This window comes from Triturus cristatus, chromosome 9, assembly GCF_964204655.1.
Source record: "Triturus cristatus chromosome 9, aTriCri1.1, whole genome shotgun sequence".
Taxonomy (NCBI): domain Eukaryota; kingdom Metazoa; phylum Chordata; class Amphibia; order Caudata; family Salamandridae; genus Triturus; species Triturus cristatus.
Window position 1 is genome coordinate 1,170,179,704 of NC_140592.1, and position 19,410 is coordinate 1,170,199,113.

At 45.6% G+C, this 19,410-nt stretch overlaps 1 long non-coding RNA gene across 1 annotated transcript in view; it reads left to right on the forward strand.

Annotated features, from left to right (window-relative positions):
- Nucleotides 1–19,113, forward strand: part of LOC146799574 (uncharacterized) — a 152,702-nt gene extending 133,589 nt beyond the window's left edge. Inside the window, exon 3 of the long non-coding RNA XR_014968945.1 lies at nucleotides 16,123–19,113. This is a non-coding gene — a long non-coding RNA (uncharacterized LOC146799574). The remainder of the gene's footprint in view (nucleotides 1–16,122) is intronic.
- The last annotated feature ends 297 nt before the right edge of the window (nucleotides 19,114–19,410 follow it).

The following is a 19,410-nucleotide window of genomic DNA, read 5'->3' on the forward strand; positions in this document are numbered from 1 at the left end:
CCGCCATGTCCAAGATCTTCGTCGTTGGACCGATAGCTTTGAGGAGCTTGTCCTGACAGGACTGCCAGGATCTATCTATACCCTTCCTAGGGTCCTTCACGTATTTCGCCAAAAATGTGGCCATTTTAGGGTCCAACTCTGGAGTGAAAGCAATTTTGTCGGATAGGGAGGGTCTTGGGCACTCCGCCTACAAACAACTCTGAGCCTCCTTCTCGAGAGGCTTGCGGAGCCGACTCGCGACAAACCGGGCCACCTTATCGCCCGGAACCCAGCCCGAACACCGGGGGTGCATGATATTGTCGGGGTTAAGCATATCAGAATCCTCCTCTGGTGCCGCCGAAGTGGGGGTAGTCGCTGGATGCCAGGGACGAGAGGACCCAGCCTCCTCGTCAGTATCCCCTTGGGTGTCATCATTATCCGTTGCAGGGGAAGGATGGTCCGGAATATCTTGAGGAGCTTCTGCCGCTGGGGGGCGGGGGCGACCTTCGACGCCTTAGCTAGAAACGCCGTCTTAAGACACGCAAAGGCATCCACGTACACTTCTTCTGGACGCTGTTTCTTGGGCGGTGGGGGGCCCTCCCCAGGGCACTCGCCGGGGGGCGCCGTGATACCTGCACGCAACGCAGCCAACCTATTGCACTCCTGCACTATTCTGTCAGAGAGGCGTTGCTCCATAGGGCCAACTACCTCGTTAACCACCCTGTAAATGGAGGAGTCCACTGCGTCAAAAAAATTATCATCAAAAGGTAGGTACTCCTGGACCTCCTCTTCATAGTATTCCGTCTGGTCATTCATACTGCCAAGATAGGTAATTATTAAGGTAACTGAAAATCCCCCTTGTCTGAACTTGCAGTGCTCAGGAAACACACAAAGGTAATTAGGGGCAGGCCGGAGGCTGCACAAATTTTGGGTAGCCCAAAGGGCCACAGACAGGCTTGCACCAACCCAGAAAATGCGCAAACACCCTCAGGAAAAAACCTGACCGGGTTACTGCCTCCCTGCGCGTAGGAAAGAACTGTTTATTTGCCCACAAATGCGTGTGCTCGCGCTCACCGCGAGGAAATACCTGATTTAAGAAGGTGCAATATACAATGCTAATACACGTGTTCACCGAGGGTAAAACCCGCAATACGGACCCGGGGCGTTCAATGTCCAGAAACAATGCGGGAATACAATCCGTTTATAAACGGACGTCAAGGTGAGGCAGACAGGGACAAGGCTCACTACTCCTTTCTCTCGCGGCGAGGCTCCTCATCTGAGGGACCGCGGCGCGAGAGCAACGAGACGGGGGAGTCCCTCTAGTGGCCGCAGACGGTGCCGCACCAGCAGGGGGACGGCCGCGTAAGGAGTGGAGAACCTTCCCGTGGCCGGCTTGGGAATCTGAAAAGAAACGCCGACAGCGCCCGCAAAGGCGGTAACGTGCCCACAGAGAACAAACACACAGCGCCTGCAATTACACAACGGTCAAAGAAGCGCCTGCAATCAAATAACAATTGACGACCATTCAACCAAGAAATAGGGAAAACCCCTTAACTGGCTGCGAAGCAGCGAAGAAAGAGGAAGGGAGGAGACAGACATGGGACTATGCATCTGTGGCAATGGAAACAGTTGATGGACTACGTACTCGGATTCCTCCCTGGTTGTAGGGAGTTGTAGTTTTTGCATTGTTTATTGATTTCTCTGAAGATCTTTCTGGCTGCTAGGAGTTTTGTAATAATAAAGCGAAGAGAGATAAAAAGCATAATCCGAAGCCTCCGGTCCTGACATACAATTAACATTTGGTTTTGCAGGTGCACCTTTTGGTACATTTATTCATTTCGGTTGTCTGTGCTCCCTGAACACGGATTAAATGTAGTGGAAGAAGAGTACTTGTGGAAATGTAAAAATTTCATATGTGTGCATTGCTATTCCTGAACATTTTTGTGAATCCTGAAAAAGTTGAGTGTATTCCCAGAGTTGTTAGCATAACACTTGACCTAGGTGAAACACTTGCATTGCCAATTTCTAACTAATTTTCTTTTCTATGTACAGTTAATTAAATGCGTTAGCTATATGTCTTCAGGAGATATTCTTATGGTTTTCTGGTGACTGGTTTGTTGGACTTATGGCTGGAGGGCCTTGTCAGAACAACTACCCACCGCTGCTTCTTCATTAAGTTGTGCAGATGTTTGATCTCTCAGCAACATCATTATTATTTTCTCAACACTGTCCCTCTTCTTGACATGGCTTAATCTTTTTCTCTGGACAAGCTAGTGTGTGTGCGTGTGTGTGTGTGTCATACTTGTATCTTGTTTATATACTCCTATGTAATACATTAGGAATAATCCCACACAGAACCCAGAACGTATTAATAATTTTTATACTAGCTTGAAGCTTCCTTTGATATTGAGTATGCTTTAGTAGGCCTGAAAGCCAGAAGGCTCAGGTTTGTGACTTTGAACATTTCCTAGAAGTGCAACCTCGCTTTTGAACTTGACAAGATCCTGCCACCTGCTCATTGTGTAAGTTTTCACTGAGAGTAACAAGTTTCTGTCACATGATTAAACTCCATTGACTCGTATTGATAAGCAGCATATATATCTACACTCAGTAGTTATAGTCAGCGTTTCCCTAGGAAATAAAAACATTGTGTTGCTAATAACTTTTGCACTGATTGATGAATATCCATACAACTTTCCAAAAAAATGCAACTTTTTGACTAATTTGTGCATGGAAAGTTTCTGGGTGATCCGAATACGGCTCAGAAAGGGGGGCTGCGATCCCCCTCCCCATAATATTTGAAATAGGCCCCGCTCCCTGAGCCGTTTTTGGCCCCAGGGACCCCATTACCCAGGGCCTAATTTAAATATTATGGGGAGGAGGTCACCTCCCCGAGCCATATTCGGCCCCAGGGATCCCATCCCATCCCTAAGGGCCCAAAGTAATTCTTAAGGGGAGTGGGGTAGCCCAGCCCTCCTCCCCGAGCCTTTAAAATGCCCTATGGTACCCATACCCGGGCTGTAACTTTTAAAGAAAAGAAAGGGGGCTGCACAGCCCCCCTTCCTAAGCACTCAATGGCTCTGGGGACCCCATCATATCATATATCATATCATATCATATAATTTGTAAAGCGCGCTACTTACCCGTGAAGGTCTCAAGGTGCTGGGGGGTAGGGAATGTTGCTACTGCTCGAAGAACCAGGTCGTGAGGAGTCTTCTGAAGGTCAGCAGGTCTTGGGTCTGCCGTAGATGGATGGGGAGGGTGTTCCAGGTCTTTGCGGTGAGGTGGGAGAACGATTTGCCGCCGGTGGTCGCTCTTCGGATGCGGGGGACTGTGGCGAGGGCGAGGTCGGCGGAGCGGAGCTGGCGGGTGGGGGTGTAGAAGCTGAGTCCTCTGTTGAGGTATGCTGGTCCGGTGCTGTGGAGTGCCTTGTGTGCGTGGGTGGGGAGCTTCAAGGTTATCCTCTTGTTGAGGGGGGCCAGTGGAGGTCTCTCAGGTGGGGTGTGATGTGGTTGCGGTGAGGGATGTCGAGGATCAGGCGTGCAGAGGCGTTCTGGATGCGTTGAAGCCGTTTCAGGAGTTTGGCCGATGCTCCTGCGTAGAGGGCGTTTCCGTTGTCCAACCTGCTGCTGACAAGGGCCTGGGTGACCGTTCTTCCCCTGGGGCCAGCTCACATACTGTGTCCCAGAGAGCCCACACCCGGGACACAGCAGTTTCCCTACCCGCACCTGGCAGGAGCATTTTTAAATCTACTGCCAAATTGGAGCAAACAAATGGAGAGCATGGTACCCACCTCTTGGCATACCCGTACCACTTGGGGTAACAAATGTGTCCCAGGCTCACTGTGCCACTGGATTCAAGGTAGCCTGGCTGATGAGGGGAGAAACACCTAAACTCGTCCCAGGATGCTTGTTTCTAGTCCACGGAGGACCTGGTTTGGCAGTTCGGGCTGGACTGTTCCCATGAGGAGCTGGGTCTAGACTGATTTGCATATGGCTGGGTCTACACTGGGGTGGCATGGTGAGCAAAAAAATGTTGGAGTTAACCCAGATCTCTTAACTGGGGTGAATGTTTTGATTTGTTCCGCATTTCGTCCATCATTTGTGTGTGTTTGGCATCACGTCTGTAGCACATCTCTAGGCCCCAGGTACAATATCACAACACACCACTCTTAGTTGACTCCTCAAAAAACACCTGCAACCAACCATACACAACAAATGGAGTAGCTACTAACTTATCCATCTGCAAAGAACTTTAGGGCTTTGCAATTGGTACGAAAACACAGTAGAAATGCTACAATATAATATATAAATTAGAATATAGCATATTAAAAATGATTGATTATGGCTTGTGGTGCCAGGAAGACACTGCAGTGGCGAAATATGTTCTCTACAAGAGAATTACTAATATACCATAAAATAGCATAAATACTGTAGTCTTGAAAACAGCTATTTTGATATACATATTTTTACGACAATTAATTAGAAAACAGTCTACCTAAATATATGCATTAAAACAGTGCCTTTCACACATCAATGACAAACTTACTAACTTGACAATGGTGATACACTCAAAAGAATGAGAATCTATAAACAGTCCACTGCTTGAGAACTAACATCTGACATCTAGACAAATTGATTCACAGGCATGTGAATCCATGAGTGATGCAATTCTGGAGAACTAACATCTGACATCTAGACAGATTGATTCACAGGCATGTGAATCTATGAGTGATCCATTCCTGGGGAACTGACATCCCACATCAAGGCTGCCACTTGAGGCCGGAAAGTTGGTGGTTGGTCTAGTCCAAGACATCACTTTCCAGCACTATTACTTAAGCGACTTTCACCATAAAAACATTGACACAGAAAGTAAACATATTCTAAAACCCATACTGGGAAAAGGATCCATGTGCTTAAACTTATGCGCGCGTATCGCTCGGCCTGTGTTTCTCTTGGCAGCAGGTAGGCAATTGTCGTGGCGGGCTCGTTTATTTAAGGCAGTAGTTGGCAATCACTACCATAGCACGGGAGCATTATGTCATATTTGGCAAACAATTCTGCAATCGTATATGTAGGGTTATTAAAACCTAGGCCTGGGTTCCTTGCATACGAGGAAGGAGACGATGTGGGAGATGATAGTGATCAGGGAAGGAAGCAAACATACTGTGTGTGGAAGATATTTTAATACTGGCTGAGAAGAGGGGAGAGCAGTTCTAACTGTGGGAGCATTTTACTACATAAGATAAAATACACAACCATGTTTAAATATTCTTCGTAAAAATACTTTAAACATAGGCAAGTTTTTCTGTACCATTGGAAAAATATGAGTCTTTTTACAGTCATCATTATTGAACAGCCTAACAAAATGCCAAGTGGGTCAAAAAACACAAGGTGCCTGCCTGGCACTTCAGGAGTGCCTAGATCAGGGGTCTTCAAACTGGGAAGCAGCACCCCCCCATTGGGGGCGGGGGTAAAGTGATCCCAGGGGGGCACCAGGATATGGCCTAAAGAAGCATTATGCTGATAACAGTGGTTTCCTTTAAGCGAAAAAGAATGAGTGGCAGTAAGCCACTCTGTAATCGGCCATCACTAACATGTTTTGTCATTTGTTTCCTAGCTGGGAGTATGTGTCAAAAGGGGAGGGACTCCAAATATTCTTCAAAACCCCTACCGCCATTTCTAATAATCACACTAAGAATACACATTAGTAAGGCCTGCCTGACCAGAATATTATGTTTGGCAATCATGTATTTGATAGCATTTTTAAAACTGTAATATAACTTAACTGCACTGTTTAAATAAGTCAAGACATTTAAACTTTGCTAATTTAATAGAATAATTGTGAAAAATTCTGAAGGGAGCCCAGATGATTGTTTTTTCCACTAGGGGTGCACAGCATTAAAAGTTTGAAGACCACTGCCCTAGATTGTCCCGCTGCTTGGATGATGCACGGAGGGCACAGAGATCCCCACCAGGCAGGCTGGGGAATTTAAGTACAGAGGACCTTCCCTGCCTGCGACCGGTGAGCTGCAGGCTCAAACTCACCCTGTTAGTGTGCTTTCTTGGGCCAGCGAGACAATCTTCAAGAGGAAAAGGTGTGAGAAAGGGTTGAGAGACGTGCAGCAAATATTTACCTAAACATAATGACCTTAATTACATGTTACTGAGACCAGGAGCTTCCAGTTTGGAATGCTGGTATTGTAGTCACTATATCTTGGAATGGTCCTTCTCTGTTAATTAACTCCTGTCCTGGCTCTGAACTTGACACTTTTATATGCAAACTCTGTTCTTCTACATCACCTTGAAGCACTATATCCTAGGCGCTTCATGTTATTTAAATTTATAAAGCGCATTACTACCCTGAAGCATCTAAGCGCTATAACAGAATTGATGCAAGTATCAGGAGAGGGTAAAAGATGTACTAAGACCTGAATAACCAGGTTTTTACCGCATAGATCCTGCAAGTCAGTCCATTAGGCTCACTCAATGCACCTCTACTCTCAACCACTGATCTCTGAGCTGGGGTGAAGTGTGTGTTTTCAAGGCGGGCTTGGACAAGTTCAGCAGGATAACACTGTTACAGGCCCAAGGTCCCTTAATGCATAGTTAAATATTTACATTTTCAGCACATTTACATTTCAGTCTGCATGCCAGGGCACGGTAACAGAGCAAACACATTAAGAGGCAGAGCTGGCCAAAAAGACTCACAAAGAAGTGATTGGATACAGGCCCGGTGCTATCCTACCCGGAAGAGATAGCAGGCGGGGGCGTGAGTGCTTGCACGTGCAGCACTTGTGGGTGCCCACATCCTGTTAGGGCAGAGAGCTGTTGTGCAGGAGTGCCAGAAACAGAAACAAAGTCTTGGTGGGGTGAGGTCCCTGAACCGCAAGCTTTCTGAGCACTTCTAAATCCACTCCAAAGCTACCAGCCCTAACTCGACCTCGGGTTACCCTTCCTGCCCAGCCATGATTGCTGTTTGGTTGCTACTGCTTGTTTTTTTAATCTGGTTATAGCTGACAAGGAGACAGTAACAGGCACTAAATACCATTTATTTTTCAGAAAACCCTGTCCACTTTTCTGACAATCCCAAGTCCTTGAGTAACTCCACCACTCATCTTGTCTCTTTCTAACATTGTTTCTTCCCTCCATGTGTGTCAGTTTTTACTCTTTACCCTGCTTCCTCCTTTAATTCACTCCAGTCTATAGGTACACCTCTGTGTGGCCCTCTAGTTCACATATAGAGTGCCACTTGGCGATACAGGACAGGTACTCACATAAAGAAATCACCATGCACCCCATGATCATTGGCGTAAAGAAAGACACACCCATTAGTGAACATTGTCTGTCAAAAAAACAACATTAAGGGCATAAGTGTGACAATCCTTAATGGGAACTTTGAGACAAGGGGAGGGAATAAACCTTATGCATTAAAAATCATGCAAAGATTAGGGGCCTTTTAAAGTAGGTTAAAAAGGAAAACAGATTTGAGTGCCCCCTACACTGCCAGGACTCCTTTCTTCCCAAGCACTCCCAACTTCCTGATAACCTGCAACGAATGCAAGACTAACAACAAGCACGGGCAAAGGCAATATGCCGGGCTTGGACTTTGAGGCCTGACTACAACATTTACAAAAGCCTGCTCCTGTGTAATAATAATTAAAAAATAAAACAATAACAATTACTTTCTGTATAAAAGGCACCTATGAAAAAAATAACAAGCTGGTTTAGCGCGCTTTCACCATGTGATATAGTCCGTCATGCATTACAAATAAATCCAAATGAGGTGGAATGAGACTCTAAAGAGCTAATAAACCCAGTCTAGTTATATTATAAAGTATTAGTAACAATAGGCTGCAGGCTGCCGCACTGCCATGCCAGACCTAAAAGTGAACTTCCCCACTGACCCTTGCACCATCCAGTAGTGAATGGCTGTGGCTTATGAGCTCTCCACAGGTGCAACAATGACAAGTTGGGCCTGTCTATTATGATGCGAGGGGGCTCTCAAAGGGCCATTTGTAAAGCACTCTGTTTTGTAGGCTGTCACTCTTACTGACAGTTGAGGGCAACACACTAATTATTATGTTGGCCCTGTTCTCAGCTTAGTAAAGCCCCATTTTCAAACCACACTTTGTAACCTGCATTTAGAATGAAACAGGAGTTAACTTGTCCTGTTTTAGTAAACATACATTGTCACTTTATATTATTCAAGGGGAATAAATGAATCAAGGAAAGAAGAATATTTTTCCTTTCCTACTCTGAACAATCTTCTATTGAACTCGTATGCACTATAAAATATATTTATATTGTCCATCGTTAGTTCTGTTTCATGTTATAACAGCCTGAGAAAGGACCTAACTGGTGTAGAAAGGTAGAAACTATACATATGGCTAACTAGTTCTTCACTCAAAAACATTTTGGGGTGGTTGTTTCTAAAAAACACAAATCAGTAGCATGTGGACTTCCATGGCATGGTAGTTCAGCTACATCTCAATATGTCAAAAGTGCTTTGGCCGTGGTGGCAGAATCTCTCCTGGTGAAGCTTGCCATTACAGCGCGGTATTGTAAATTTGGTGGCAGTTCATCATGGGGCTGGTGGAAGCGGGACCTCCGCCGCCCCGTGGTTTGGCAGCCACCCCCGTAGTCTAACTGGTGCCCAGAGTGTTTTGGATGTAGACATTACCGATCCTTCGATAGCTCAGATGGTAGTGGAGTGACTGGATGTAGACATTACGTGGCAATTGCAGTTCCATGCACATCGCTTTTCCATGATCTTCGGAAATCCAGGCCCCAGGCTTCAAGTGAGAAAGCAAAAGACACACAATTGATGGACAGAATGCAGAACAAATCTAAACATTCACCCCCAGTCCAGAGATCTGGGTTAAATCCATCATTCTTTTGCTCACCATGCCACCCCAGTTTAGACCTGGCCATATGCAAATCAGTCTTGGCCCTGTGCCTCTTGGGAACAGTCCAGCCCGAACTGCCAAGCCAGGTCATCCCTGAACCGGAAACAAGCATTCTAGGACCGGTTTCAAGTGAGCCATTTTTGCCCCGGGACCATCAACCCCATCCTGGCTTCATGTTGCAGATCTCTTCGCTGCTTAGGACATAGCCTGCTTGTTGCTGATAGCGTGAGGAGGTCGTCTTCACAGGGCACCTGCAGAAGGAGATTGCAGAGTTTGGCACCGTAGAGAGGAGTGCCTCCAACTTTGGCTGCAAAAACATTATTGTTATGTTAATATGACCCATCACTACTGAGCCTCGACTTTTTGCCCTTCTCCAGCACCCTACATATGAAGATAAGGTTTGGGATACCTCCGTGGAAGGTAAAGAATCTCACATAATACTCTTTCTAATGTATGCTTAGTAATATTATGTGTCAGTAGAACAAGTATTTCGAAGAAACCTCATGGTGTTGAAGCACGTGACAAAAAAAATAGTTAAAACTAATTACAAAATTCGTGCTCTTGTTTTGCAGGAAGTTTTAGGGTCCACACAAAATAAAGAAAGTACTTTGTGCAAATAGTATATTCCGCTGGGTGGGCGTCCTTAAACCAGTCCTTTCAAGAGATTTAGGAGTTCCCGCTTTGGGAGACCGCCACATCACTCTGATGACGACCACTGACCACCTGCTTAATGTGGTGGGTAATGTGGTGTGTGTGTGCTACCCGGAGAGACATCTGCTCACCAAACTTGCATTACCCACCAAACTTGTATTGTAACTTTCGTCCTTAGCTATTTCCACTTTCATTCACTGGCTTCCTTGTACATTGTGGAAGCCGTGGCCCAACCTTCCACCATTTATTTTTACCTCTCAATTAAATCCAAAGTTCGTGGGTGCTGTTTCTTATTTTGCTCAGTTTTCATTTCACTGCGTTTGTATGCTCCTCACCTTCTTAGTTTTATTCCCTCGTCCCGTAACTGTACTACGTGCGAGGTGCAAGAGAATCTGGACTCGGCTTAACTCCATTTCCCCCGCTGTTTCCCTTTGAAGGGAGGGAGCGGTACCAGTCTTGGGAGCCCACTGCACTCCCACTGGCGATGAGCATAGACACCTATTTATAATGCGGCAGAGCAGTGCAGCTGATGACGTCAGCAGCAGGCACGGCGGCTGCGCGCCAAGGGCGAGCTCCCCTGCGCCTGTGCAAGCACTGACTGGGCCCAGGTTCAGTCACGCGCCTGGCCGCCCCCAGGCCCTTTCCCCTGCCGCCGTTCTCACGCATCACGTTTAACAGGGTTGTACTCGTTTTTTGGAATGAACCTTTGTCTCTGGTAAGTGATGGAAACTTTCCTTTTGACTCATTTATGATCTTTTCATAACTGTTCAACACCCTCATGGCAGAGTTTGCAATTGCGCCCAGTCTCTTCCTTACTTATGTACCAGTCAAACGATTGCGGATAACTTTCTTTCTAGTCCAGGGCTGGAAGCCCATGGCTAATGCAGTAACTCAAGCGCTATATTCCTTGGGGGGCAGTACTCGCCTTGTCCGATGGCTTTATCTAGCAAAGGGATCAGGCCAGGAATTCCCTTCAGTAGAAGTGGGAAGGTGTACATCTCCATAGGGAGGAGAGAGTAGGCTCACGCAAACACCCCATTGCCCAGGACTGGGACTCCCAAGTTGAAGCATTCATGCGAAGCATCGAAAATGGTACACATCTTCCATGAACAATCACTTTGATGTTGCAGTACATCACTGGTCTACGCCGGCAATCAACTGTCCCGCAATCTTACCGCCCTTCAGATTTGTGAAAAGGAACAAGTTAAGCGAGACCTATTGGCTATGCAAAGCGTCCGTGCGGCCGCGAAAATGATCGCGATCACGATCAAACATCAAAGCGGCCGTGAAACCGAAAGTAATGGCGGTAAAGCGCGGCGCGCGCGCCCGCGCACATGCACTGTGGCTCTAGGCTGGCCTGGTAGCACTTTTTGGAGCCCTCTCAAGAAGTCTCGCCAGACCTGCGCATTCGCTGGGTCAGACGAGACCTAAAAAGGGGGGAACACTTTGCCTCGGCATCTGGGTCATATTATGGATGCAGACACAGAGGCTAAGAGGCCATCAGGAGGTGCCCTGACTGAGCTACAAAGTGGTGGCACAATGTCAGTGCACCCCAGAGAGTGAGCCCTACAAGAGGGTCCTATAGACACCTCAGAAATATCCCTGCACGGGGGTGCAGTCATTCACTGCACCTGCCTGTAAAGAGATATCTGCCCCCCCTTTGAATTGTAAGCAGGGTGTCATCTGCAAAGTGACAGACACAGCAGATACTTCAAACAGCTGATCTGCCATTCACTATTACACTATTCCTAGAACAGATGAGAGTTTGCATCTGCTATGGGGCAGTACATTATCTGTAATAAGGTGCACTAATCTTGTTTGACTTGGAGCACCTTGTAAACAGGGCCCTTTCCATAATGCAGCCGAAGGGATTTGTTTGGGGAGGGAGTGCCACCCTAGGCAATTGGCAAATGCCCTCCCCTAAAGGAAACATAAGTCTTTCTGCCTGCCCAAACGGGCAGACATTAGGGATAATTAATTTTTGACAAATGGGGTGGGTTGGACCACTGGCATTGCACCGTGCCCTCACTCTCCAAATAGCACAACAGTCTTTATGCCCCCCTTTGGGGCATTTTCCCCCCATCCCCCCCCTTGGGGGTGAGGGGTAGAAAGCCCTATAGACACCGGGAATAATATTATAAAAAAAGGGAAAGGGTGGGGTGGCCTTGCCAGGCGTTGGTCTGTGTCCCCAACCCTAAATAAGGCCAACAGAATGGGCCCCACCAGACACCAGTAAACATTTTTAAAATAAACCTACGGAGTGATGACAGCCCCCAGGCATCGGGCCATGCCTCTAACCACAGAATGGCCCGAGCAGTTGTTCTGGCCCACCCAACACTCCTGGGGAACAGGAAGCCCACTAGACACCTGGAATATTATTTTAAATAAAAGATCGTGTCGGGGCATGACCTCTCCCCATAATGGTCGCTAAGTCTTTTGGCCCCCTAGGGGTATAGAAAGCCATACCAGGGAAAGATGGTAAAAATAAAGAAGGGGTGGGCGCAATCTGCTTATTCATTGGGCCATGCCCCCACCTCAGAACTGTGCCAGCTGTCTTTCACCCCCCACCCCCCTCAAGACCCCACCTGGGACCATGAGAGGATGATATTGTCTTCATATGGTCACAGTTTTCATCCTGTTCCTGTCACGGGTGATAAGCCTAGCCACACAACTGGCATACCGTTTTTACCGGGAGAAGTGTGGAAATGCAGGGTGTTAGAGTTTTGGGGAGAACTCCGCAGATTTCAGAACATCTCCTCACAGAAATGTGAAGCAAATGCATTCTTTTAGACCAAAGTTTAAGGTTTGCAGGGCATTCTGGATATGAAAACCTAGTGGGATACATGCAGTACACACCATCGTGCACTCATCTAAGTTCAGAAATATTTAGGTTTGCTAGGTTTCCTCTGATTGTGACGGTGCCCAGTCCCACATACCACAGCTACCCACATCGGCAAAATGAGTCACTTTTCAGGCAAAAACTTAACGTATCCACATTACCTATTGGGGCCTACTGTGTCACGAGCACTGTGCCTGTGTTACCATTGTGTGCCATTGAACTCCAGCCATACCTTAAGTAATGTGGCCAATCAAGGGCAAACTGGTCTGGGGTTGCTGGTGTTTTTTTGCAGAGTGGGCATGGCTTAGTAGTTTGGGTGGACATGGCTTAGGAGTCCAAACTGGTCTGTAGCCTTTTGAGCAGGACCAAGGCTGATTACATAAAGTTGCTCCCTGTCTGTACTAGCACAGTGAGCAAAAATAATGATGTACTGAAGTGCGGACCAGAGTAATTACCAGTGACAGAGGTCAATTCAAATACTTCACTAATCAGTGTTTTGCTTTTCTCAAAGGTGGAACTGTGGTCATTGCTGTTGACTACGTCTTGTTGACTGGTGCTGTTGCTGTCGTGGTCAATGCGTCATTGTTGCTGTGGTGTGACTGTGCTCTTTTGTGTTGTGGCCCATGTTGCCACTTCTGTGGTCCCAGATGTGATAGAAGCCATTGCCACCAATGGTGATGCTGCCATGGTGCCAGCTGTGGTTAATGCTGTTTCCCCTTCTGAGTTTGTAGCTGTGGTCACTGCTGTAGACGCCTGTTTATGAGGTACGTGTGATCATTTTTGTGGTTGCAGTTGTGTTTGCTGCTACTGTATCAGCTGTGATTTACAGCTGTCATCAATGCTGTTGGTCCTGCTATGGTGGCAGTGTTGGTAACTTCTCAGTTCCCTGCCGAGTTCACTACACTGTTCACTGCTGCTGTGGTGCTTGCTGCTGAAGAAGGTATTGTCTGTGCTGTTGTTGCTGCTATGTGGCAGCGGCACTTGATGCTGTTAGTCATGTTGAGGTTCAGCAGTGGGATGTGATGTTGTGAAAGTTGCAGTTATTGCTGTTGTTGTGGCCTTGGCGACAGTTGTTTCTGCTGCAATGCCTACTGGAGAGGCAGCTGTGGTTCCTGCTGTTGGTGTAGGTGTGGTGGCTACCATGTTTCCTCATGTAGTGATAGCTGTGGTTCCTGCTTTCATCCCTGCTATGCATGTTGTTGTTGATGCTGTGGTGGTGCAAGAAACTGACCCAAATACATTTTCCGCATATTATTTTGTGTTCATCACAGGACTACTGGCAAACAGCTATAACTTGTTTTAGCTAGATCTTGAATGATAGCAAATTTACTGGAAATCAAGTGATCAGCTCCTGTAAAGAGGCTACTCAACATCTGAATAAGCTAATCAACAGCTGAAGCTGTCTCTAGTTAGACCTAAACAGACCAAGAGTATGTTCTTAGCATCTTCCCTAGCCTCTTTAGCCTGAAAATGAGAAACGTTTACAATTAGAGTATCAAACTAGGTTAGATAGTCCATGATAGAGCCCCATGCTAACTTGACTGCCTGTTACTTCAGAAGAGCAGCTTTAGGTCCAAAACAGCAGGGATCGGTAGGTCTGGATGAAGTCTATTATTATGTTTGCGGTTGGCAGCCTTTAGGTCAGTAAATTGCCTTGCGTCAGTGAGGGGTGGAATTTGCTTGTTCACCTCGCCTTGACTGGAGCATGGGAATTACCAGACGTCCTAGAAATGCAAACAGTGGTTAGTCACCACTCCACAGATAGGTGCATCAACTTTGTTGGACTATGCCCAGTCACCCATGTGATGTGATCACACAGTAAGTACGGCCAGATATTGCAAGTTTCACTCAGGACAAAAACCTGATTTCCTGAGATTCCTCATATTCTGTCTCTACCACAGGGACATCTGAAGGATCTTGAGGGCCCTGGGCAAACATATTTTGGAGGTCCCTGTTCCCAACAGTTTCGAATTTATGATCCGATTTCAGTCCTTTCATGCCCTCTTTGGCCCGGTCACTGACAGTACACAGACACACTGGTACACATTCTAAATGTATTTACATCAAATATGCAGGGATAGTGATGTGTGTTTTTAATGCTGTAACACAGCAGCTGCTCACTAATATTTCTGAAAATAATCTCTGTGATACCCTCCCATTTCTCATATGTGAGGTCTGTTTTGATCTAAAAGAAACTTTTTTTTATTGATGTTGCATGAAACATAAACACAACATTTCTCTGAAAAATGTCTGTAATAGACTCACACATCACCCACATTAAAAATAAATTAAAGTAAACCAGTACGTAAAACAATCTGTTTAAAAAACTATTCACGGTCATCGGGGCAAGACTCCCCGCAGAGCAGAGCCAGGGCCCCCCTGAAAGGTTGGGGCCCTGGGCCAGAGCCCACTTTGCCCATGCCTTAAAATGTCTCTGCTCTACCCAACAGTGCCTTTGGCATGACCAGTATCCCTTTCGTTGATGCAAAGTTCAGGTATTTTCCTTAGAAAGTTGTTCTTTTGTCACCATATCTAAACATTTGCAGCTAGATCTGTAGTCACAACAGAAAGGTAAACATTTTAAATGGAATTTTTTACTGAACATCATCATGCAGTAGTTCTTTTTTCTTAGGCAATCTGTTTAATCTGTGGCTAAATATATTGAACACATAGCAGCATAAAGATGTTCAGTGCAGAAGTTGTCTACCTGGGGGCAGATAAACCAGACAATTGAATCCAGCTTGACTTGTCCAGTCTATGCTTTAAGTGCAAATGTAGCATGAGGGGCAGTGGGGGTACTGAGTGACAGAGAGGAAGCAGTTAACTTAAAATATGTGTACATACATTTATGTGTCTTTGTGCACATCTGTGCAGAGTATGTTTTTTTACAGTCCCTTTAACAGTTCCTTCTGGCAGCATCCTCCTTGGCAGGTGGATCACTCCTCACAGCCTCTGTGGCTACCCATAGCATCTGGTGTCCCTCTCTGGCATGGTGGTGTCCATAATAGGCATACTGCTGATTTTGCCCTTGCATTCTGGTGGTCATCCTTGGTATTTTGTAGCAATTCGTGGAACAATGTTTTCCACCCCTGGCATAATCATGGCTACCAATGTCATATTGTGTTAGAACTAGTGGATATCCCTGGTACAAGGTGGACATGCATTATATGAATCTGGATAAATCCACACGTGAGATCGAATATGAGTATGTGGGATATGCAGACCTGAAGGAAAAAGAACATGACGTTTGGAGATTTCTTTTCCAAAAATTAGAATCTGGTACTGTATTAGTTGTCCAAAATACTGTCCCTTTTCAGTCATTCCATATCATCAGCATTTGATTCAGTAAAGATGCTTTATGGAAGTTACATTTGCTAGGGACACTGGTACCACAGCTTTGGTACCCAGGACCCAACGTGGGGTCTGGGAGCAGCCTAAATTAGAGTAGGCTTCATCTTTCCCAAAATGGGATAGGATACTAGGTCATGATGATTGGTTCCTACTGTCAGGTCTCACATCATGCAGTCACAGAGGTGGGCGGAATGAACTACCTGCCTGTTCGGTGGCCAATAAACGGGATAGTCACGCTGGTGAGAGAGGGGTATGTGGAGTCTAGTGACCAGAGGGTTTGACACATTTTCATGGGCTCCACTTCAGTAAGAAGATGTGCTACTTTTCGCTATGTTTCCTTACCCTCCTCATGCCCACCTTCTGTGACTGCTAGGATTCTTCCTCTGTCTTCTAGGATACCTGTGGCCTACTTGGAGAAGAGAGGACTTCCATGGTATTGTGTTGTGATGCCGGCCACTGCTCCTGCACCTCCTTGGACATGGCAGTCTTCAAAATTTCCCGCTTCTGGATCCACCCTGTGCTATCAAGGAATGCTGCCTGCACATTCAGCTTGTATGTTTCTATGGTTTGCATTGATAAAAGGGGGACTTGCTTCCTCCTCTAGATACATGATAGAGTGGAGGTAATGTAGTGGTCAGGATATGTAGTGGCAGACAATAAGTTAAAATCCAACCCCTTCACCTAGCTTGTCATCACTGCTGCTCACCTTTTGGGTCTGGGTCCAGCCACCAATGAAGCCCAGCTTGCAGTCTCTGAGATGAGGCGCAGCATGTCTGCTATCCTGCTCACACTGCCACCCGCTGCCGCTCAACACTTCTTTATGTAAGCATGCTCAGGGCTGGGACTTGGGCTGTTGTAGTTTCTACCAGCAACCACAACGTAGGCCTCAGCCTGAGACTCCACAGCCTAGAACTCCATGCACCATATGTCCCTGCCAGTTCCCCATGTCTCTTTGCAAGAGTGAACTCCTGAAGCTTACGCGGGGCTGTCCTCATTGGGTCTTACAGTGGTGCCAAACAAAGTTCTTCTTTGTTGCTAAAACTGTTTTCCACAGGAAGTATTATTATTATTATTATTGTTCATATAATAAATATTGTTACTGACACTTGAGCTGCTCACTGCAAACAAATTGCCTATAAGCGACAGTCATTGGTTACTTTGGTTACATATTGGTCGATGGGGCTGGGCTGGGAGAGGTGGTTCTTAAGTTTTTTCCTAGATTTTGATATCTCTATTGCCTGTTTTATGAAGCCTGGAAGATTTTGTCATCCACCATCTCAAGATAAACTAATCTTCAGCCTTTCCTGGTAGCTGCTTATGTTCAGTTTAGCTTTCGAAAAGGACCTCTTCTGGAATGCGGCATTCTAGTGTGGTGATAACTTAATCTTGTCAAGGAGAAATCATGGGGCTAAGCGTTCTCGTTTAAATAAAATGCAGATCTATTTGTATTTTACCCTTACATCAACAAGGAGACAACGAAGAGCTCTTCTTGCTGATCAAACATGGTCTTTGCTTTCACAGGATCATGTCCTTTCATGGGCAGGTTTCCTTGCTTGTTCTGTATGCATACTGTTGTGTAGTAGTGTTCATGCTGTTGGTTAGAGGTCAAGAATGTACTTTCTCTCTCTGGTGTAGGTGATGTGCCTGGTTTCAAAGCATGTGCTTGCATGCTCCAATGATCATGAATTCCATTTAAGGCACACTTTAGAGTTCCACAGACTGCAGGGACCCCTGTTGCATGGATTTCCTATCCAAACCAACTCAGTAACACTGACTGCTGTATCTTGCCAAAACGTGAAGAGGACATGGAAGTTCTACCAATGGATGCTTGTCATATTACTAGCCAGACAGGTGTCACCTTTTCTTGGAAATCAAGGACCGGAAAAGCAAAGTGATCAAGTAAAGCAAACTGGAAGAGTTGCAAACCAGCAGTGACAACTATATTTACTACATAGTATTGAGGCAGAAAAAACCATCTGACAAGAAAGTGTTAGCTGAAAGGAGACTTTGATGGTTTGGAAAAAGAGCATCCCTGAATACATGACTCAATTCAATTCAATTAATCTTTATTCGGGTATAGAAATATCCATAAAAGAGCATAACATAAAAAACCAATAACACATTACATGTTATAATCAATATACACATTATTAAAAACAATAACATTTTCGCGGCTGCTATAAATAAGCAAATGGCATCACTGAACCATCTTAGGCTTGAAAGTTAGGTAGGACCTCTTAAGAAGAATGGGGCTCAACAGCATTAAAAAAAAAATAATAAAAAAAAAATGTTTTAACAAGTTAAAACGGGGTAATATATGCTGACCCAGGCCAGTCTAAACAGCGGGAGACTCCCTAATATCAGTGGACCCGCCATTCAGCAATATTAAGCGGGTACCAAAAAACTGCTACCGGGACTAACTATTAATTAAAAAACATTCATCATACACTTAGCTGATAAGAACTATAAACCTAGACTATATAGTCGCATCATACACTTATGTGCCCCATAAGACCAGGGTGACTAGTCCTCACTTCTAGTATTCCTTAGTTTTACAGCCGATCTTATGAAATTTACAGTGCTGAACAGCGTAAATAGGTCAGAGAAGAGTTTCAAAAATAAGAGTGCCACCTTTACATGACTCATTTGCCACTCTGTGAAGGAGACATCATGGTACGCCATGTTACCAGGAAACAGGAGATGCTACACCGCCACCACCTCTACCAACCAGCACCCAAAGTACAGGTATAACAACAGTTACCAGAACCTACCACCATTGCAAGACCCCCAGAAGAGGGACAGTAAGACCAGTGTGCCCCACAGCTCAATCAGCCAGTCCGCTGTACAGGTATGTGGTCATCCAGTTAGTGTGAGGCTATGGTGCAGATGCCCTAAAATGAGTAGGACAACCAGCTTCCTGATGAATTTTGACACCAAGCCTAAACACCAACATGGTTATGCAAACACCACCATCACAAAAAAGTGAGCCAAAACTAGTATTCACTATAAAAGAGATCCACCTAAGACTGAACAAAGATGACGAAAAACCCAATTCAAGCTGACCCGCAGTCTCAGACAAACAAGATCACTAAAGACCATGTCCCACGCATACAATGGCATAGCAGATACATATGCAACCAGCATTTCCCTGTCTTTCTGTGTTTTATTTTATATTTTTACATATCAGTGTTACCAACTAGTGGTAGTAAAATGCCGTGCACTTTGGAAAAATCCTAGTTACCTCACTATTATTATAGCTTCCTGCAATGCTAGAAAAAAAGTGAATGTTGCATTTTGTGCAGAAGCTGTTTTATTATGTGGTATGTATTTTACGTACCTTACATTCTGTAAATCATACTAGTGTGACGCACTGTGCTCCCGATACCATCACTCACACGTGTCAACTTCTGCTTTTTGAATCTTTATAAACTAATAAATACGTCTGAAACTTCCACCCTGTGCTGCTTCCTATTCTTATCAACATTTCATCTTGTGACATGTTTTAGTTTGAACGCACAAGCGTTTCTTGCCACCTCTTCGATTGCTTGTCTGTGTGGTTTCCTGTGTCTTTGCGGTTTGTTGGTGTAAAACGGTGACGTCGTTTCCCTGCCTAAAATGTGCTTCAGTGAACCTTGAAGTTACAGCTGCTTCTGCATGTGCAGACTCTAGGATGGAAATCGAT